The sequence below is a fragment of the Lactuca serriola genome, chromosome 7 (genome assembly GCF_051521515.1).
Source record: "Lactuca serriola cultivar US96UC23 chromosome 7, Lser_US96UC23_V15, whole genome shotgun sequence".
Classification (NCBI taxonomy): domain Eukaryota; kingdom Viridiplantae; phylum Streptophyta; class Magnoliopsida; order Asterales; family Asteraceae; genus Lactuca; species Lactuca serriola.
Window position 1 is genome coordinate 186,058,125 of NC_136414.1, and position 5,783 is coordinate 186,063,907.

Sequence of the window (5,783 nt, forward strand, 5' to 3'; positions counted from 1 at the left end):
GCGGGAAATGCGGTAGGACACATGAGGGAGCATGTAGGATGGGATCAGCAGGCTGCTACAAGTGCGGCAAGGCGGGGCACTTTAGCAGGGATTGTACTACTCCAGTTTCGGCTATTCAGACGTCTGAGTTGTTGTGTTTCCACTGCAACCAGAGGGGCCACAAGAAGGCCAATTGCCCCCAGTTGATAGTCTCAGTGCCGGTGAAGGCGCCAGCTCCAGCGACCCTGCGGATCATGGATGGCCGGAAGGGCAAGGCAGAGGCTCCGATGGTGAGGAGCCGAGCATTCCAGTTGAATACCGAGGAGGCACGCGGCGCACCCGATGTGGTGACGGGTATGATTCTTTCCCTGTATTTTTATTTTATGATGTTATGTTATTGATATGTGCTCTGTATGTACATGTACGCATTAGGATCGTTCCATGTGAACGACCTTCCAGTTCAGGTGTTGTTCGACTCAGGTGCGTCCCGATCATTTGTTTCTCTTGCGCTTAGCAAGAAGTTTCATGAGTCATCGGGCGAGTTAGACTGCCCTTTGGAGGTGGAGATTGCTGATGATCGATCGGTGCGAGCATCAATGGTATTTCAAGATTGCGTGTTGCGTTTGTTTGAGGAGAGCTATTTAGTAGACTTGGTTCCCATTCCGTTGCGCGGGAACAAGGTGATTATAGGCATGGATTGGTTGAGCCCTAATGGGGCGGTGATAGATTGCGCGCAGCAGCTAGTGCGGGTCAGGACCCCAAGCGGGGGAGAGTTAGTGATTCATGGCGAGAGACCGCAGTGTGGACCCACTGTATGTTCAGCAGCGAGGGCTAGGCGCTATCTTTAGCAGGGATGTGGAGGATATGTCGCGTATGTGATGGATACCCGGGAGGCGGGTAAGGCGATAGTGAGCGAGGTTCCGGTGGTTCAAGATTTTGCAGATGTCTTTCCAGAGGAGCTACCTGGGATACCTTCGGAGCGACAGGTGGAGTTCAGGATTGACCTTGTTCTTGGTGCGGCTCCGATAGCCAAGGCACCGTATCGGTTGGCTCCTCCCGAGATGCAGGAGTTGTCTATGCAGTTGCAGGAGCTGCTAGAAAAGGGATTTATTCGTCCGAGCAGTTCACCTTGGGGAGCCCCGATCCTGTTTGTGAAGAAGAAGGATGGGTCGCACTGGATGTGCATAGATTATCGGGAGCTGAATAAGGTAACGGTGAAGAACCGTTACCCACTCCCGAGGATTGATGATCTCTTTGACCAGCTTCAGGGAGCATCTTGGTTTTCAAAGATTGATTTGCGTTCGGGATACCATCAGATGAGGGTCAGGGAGGAGGATACGCAGAAGACCGCGTTCCGGACGCGCTATGGCCATTATGAGTTCGTGGTGATGCCGTTTGGGCTCACCAATGCTCCTGCCGCATTCATGGACCTCATGAACCGCGTATGCGGACCGATGCTAGATCGGTCTGTGATAGTCTTTATCGATGACATCTTGGTTTATTCCAAGACTCAGGAGGAGCATGAGGAACATCTGAGGGAGGTGTTGGAGATCCTAAGGAGGGAGAGCTTGTATGCCAAGTTCTCCAAGTGTGAGTTCTGGTTGCGTGAGGTGCAATTTCTTGGACACCTCGTCAACCAGAACGGGATTCATGGACCTCATGAACCGCGTATGCGGACCGATGCTGGATCGGTCTGTGATAGTCTTTATCGATGACATCTTGGTTTATTCCAAGACTCAGGAGGAGCATGAGGAACATCTGAGGGAGGTGTTGGAGACCCTGAGGAGGGAGAGCTTGTATGCCAAGTTCTCCAAGTGTGAGTTCTGGTTGCGCGAGGTGCAATTTCTTGGACACCTCGTCAACCAGAACGGGATTCTGGTCGATCCGGCCAAGGTCGAGGCTGTGATGAGATGGGAGGTTCTGAAGTCTCCATCTAAGATTCGGAGTTTCCTGGGATTAGCAGGCTACTATCGGAGATTTATTCAGGATTTCTCCAAGATAGTCGTACCCCTGACGCGGCTGACGAAGAAAGTCGTGGTCTTTCGGTTGGGACCCGAGCAGCAGGCTGCATTTGAGACACTGAGACAGAGATTGTGCGAGGCGCCGATCTTAGCCCTGCCAGAGGGCGTAGAGGATTTTGTGGTTTACTGTGACGCGTCCATTTCAGGGTTGGGCATGGTATTGAAGCAGAGGGGGCATGTCATTGCCTACGCCTCGAGGCAGCTCAAGCCTCACGAGGCTAACTACCCGACGCATGATTTGGAGTTGGGGGCGGTGGTTTTTGCCCTCAAGATTTGGCGACATTACCTCTACGGGGTTCGATGTACCATTTACACGGACCACAAGAGTTTGAGGTACCTCATGGATCAGCCAATCTGAACATGAGGCAGCGTCGGTGGTTGGACGTGGTGAAGGATTATGATTGTGAGATCCTCTACCACCCGGGGAAGGCCAACGTGGTGGCCGATGCACTTAGCCGCAAGGCGGCACCGATCAGGGATATGTGCATGAGGATGATCGTAGTGACTCCCTTGTTGGAGCAGATTCGGGAGGCCCAACAGGAGGCTATCAAGGAGGAACATCGGAAGAGTGAGCATGTGGTGGGTCAGGTTTCCTCCTTTGATTATGATAGCCGAGGACTTTTGTCACTACACCGTAGGGTGTGGGTGCCGTATCACAGAGGCGTGCGCCAGATTTTGATGGAGGAGGCACACAAGTCCCGATTCTCCATTCATCCCGGGGCAACGAAGATGTATAGGGATCTTCGTCTGGATTATTGGCGGCCCTGCATGAAGCGGGATGTGGCATGGTACGTTGAGCGGTGCTTGACCTGCAGGAAGGTCAAGGCCGAACATCAGAGACCGCATGGAAAGATGCAGCCGTTGGATATTCCACTATGGAAATGGGAAGATATCACGATGGATTTTATCACAAAGCTTCCCAGGACCACGCGTGGAGTGGATTCGATTTGGGTCATCGTGGATCGATTGACCAAGAGTGCACACTTTATTCCGATTCAGGAGAGTATATCGGCCGATAAATTGGCCGACATCTATATCAGGGAGATCGTGGCGCGGCCCGGGGTGCCAGTATCGGTGATCTCGGACAGGGATGTGCGTTTTACTTCCAGATTTTGGAAGAGATTTCATGACGAGTTGGGCACTCGTTTGCATTTTAGCAACGCTTTTCACCCGCATACGGATGGTCAAAGCGAGCGGACCATCCAGACTTTGGAGGATATGTTGCGGGCATACGTGTTGGATTTCAGTGGTAGCTGGGATACCTATCTTCCCCTGGCCGAGTTCTCATACAACAACAGCTACCACGCGAGTATTGACCGTCCCTCATTTGAGATGTTGTATAGTCAGAGGTGCAGGACCCTGATATGTTGGGGTGAGGTTGGCTAGAGAGTCATGGGGAGCACCGAAGTGGTGCTCAAGACGACCAAGAGGATCCAACAGGTCCGGAGCAGGCTTCAGACTGCTCAGAGTCGGCAGAAAAGTTACGCCGACAAGCGTCGATCCGACTTGGAATTCCAAGTCGGGGATATGGTTCTCCTGAAGGTGTTGCCTTGGAAGGGCGTCATTCGATTCAGGAAGCGGGACAAGTTGGGCCCGAGATTCATCGGACCGTTCAGGGTTGTAGCCCGGGTGGGCAAGGTGGCGTATAGACTAGATCTGCCAGTCGAGCTCAACCAAATCCACAACACTTTCCATGTTTTCCAGCTGCGGAAGTGCCTAGTGGACGATTCAGCAGTAGTGCCTTTGGAGGATATTCAGGTTGATGACAGCCTGAATTACATCGAGCGCCCAGTTGCAATCCTTGACAGGAAGTCGAAGGATTTGAGGAACAAGAGGGTGGAGCTAGTGAAGGTGCAATGGCAGCACCACAAGGGTTCGGAATGGACTTGGGAGCCGGTGGACAAGATGTTGGAGCATTATCCTGAGCTGTTTCAGGATCGAGTAGCAGACTTCGAGGACGAAGTCTAAAATAAGTGGGGGAGATTTGTAGCACCTGGTTTCTGGTACGTAAATCTTATTTGGGTATTCTCTTTTCTTTTAGCCTTGGACTCGGCGAGTCATAGGTCCAACTCGCCGAGTAGGTACGGGACACGTGACACGTTTAAGTTGGAGACTCGGCGAGTCCATATCCTGGACTCGGCGAGTCACCGCTGTTGGATGAAACCCAAAGTTTCAGGGGTTTTCACCCTATTTAAACACCATATCCGCCCTAGGCCAGCCCCCATTCACCCTTAGAGCTCCCAACCCTCGTTCTAAGCTTGTTCATAGAGAGTTTGAAGAAATTGTTGTGTATTCTTGAAGGTTTTGAGGCAAAAGGGGAGTAGATCAAGAGGAAGGGAAGGATTCCAAGCATCTTTGTGCTCTCTCAACAGTTCCTTTGAGGTATAACCCGTTTTCCCCTTGTTTCTATGCTTATTACTTCATTTAAGTTAATCTTGAGCCAATCCCCAAGCTTGTATGTGCAATATAAGTCGTAATAAGTTGATTGGCCTTTAGATCTAGGCAAGATTGAGCTCCAGGAGCTCAGATCTGTTACCTTTATGGACCCATGTTGCTTGTTCACCCTAGATCTACCCTTTTGAGGCATTTTGAGCCCTAAATCCCTCATTGGTGATGAAGAGGCCTTTAGATCAATCAATTTATCAAACAATGACAGTAAATGAGAATAAGGAGAGTTCACGAAGAAAAACTTTCACTAAGAAAGATAATCTCACAAAGAAATTATCGTGTACACAAAGCAGCGTTTAGGGTTTGTGAAAGGCGTGACCATTCACAAACCTATACAAAAGATTATATACTGCTATTGTAGACAATCCCTACAAATCAGGGATATGCTAGCTAACTAATTTACGCTAACTATGGAAATAAGATAAATACAAAATCTGTTACAATGCACTGAACAAACTAAACATGCTGAGCTGCTCAAACGCTGATGCTGATACTGAGATATACGCTGATGCTGAGATTTATTTCAAACATCATCATTTTCAAGGTTTGACCTTACAATCTCCCCCAATATGATGATGTTCAAAACTAACTAAGTTAAAACACCTCTGGACAAGAACTCTTCATACTCAGCTTCAGCCTCTATTTTTACTAGCCAGTAAGGACTATCCAGCAACTCCTGTCTTCTATTCAGCAGCTCCATAGCAATAAGAATGTGAAACTCTCCTGAGAGATCTTGATGACTCATGCACATTTGCCTTAAGCCAATGAGATGAGAGGTTGGAGCCTTTGGGATCTCAACAGTTCACTGAAAACACATCTTTCTATTTTTATCGAGATAGAACATCCCGTGTTCAGGAACTGAGATAAATTTATGCTGAACCGGGTCAACACTGACAGGAAGAGAATTGTTTATTCCACTAGCACCAAAGTCCAGAACCAACACATCTTCACTATCAACTTGAAATTTGGTTCTTCGAGTTCTAGGAACAGATGACCTTTGGCCTTGATGCTGAGGTCGTTCTTTAGGATCAAGATCCAAACGCTGAACTTTCTTGATCAGCAGATGAAGAGCACATGTCTGTTCAGAGGAGTGAGCTGAGGTTTGCTTGGATGCCAATTCGAGTAATTCCATCCATTCAGAATATCCATATTTGATCAGCTCATCCCTCTTGACAACTTCAGTGTATGAATGCTGAGGACCTTGACGAGTGATCAGCAACATAAGAATTTTCTCATTGCGTGGTTTGGAAGCTTTAACTTTGATGATCTTATCACCACACACTCGTCGATTAAAAACGTCTTCAAACCTCTTTCGATCAATCCGGTCAAGAACAC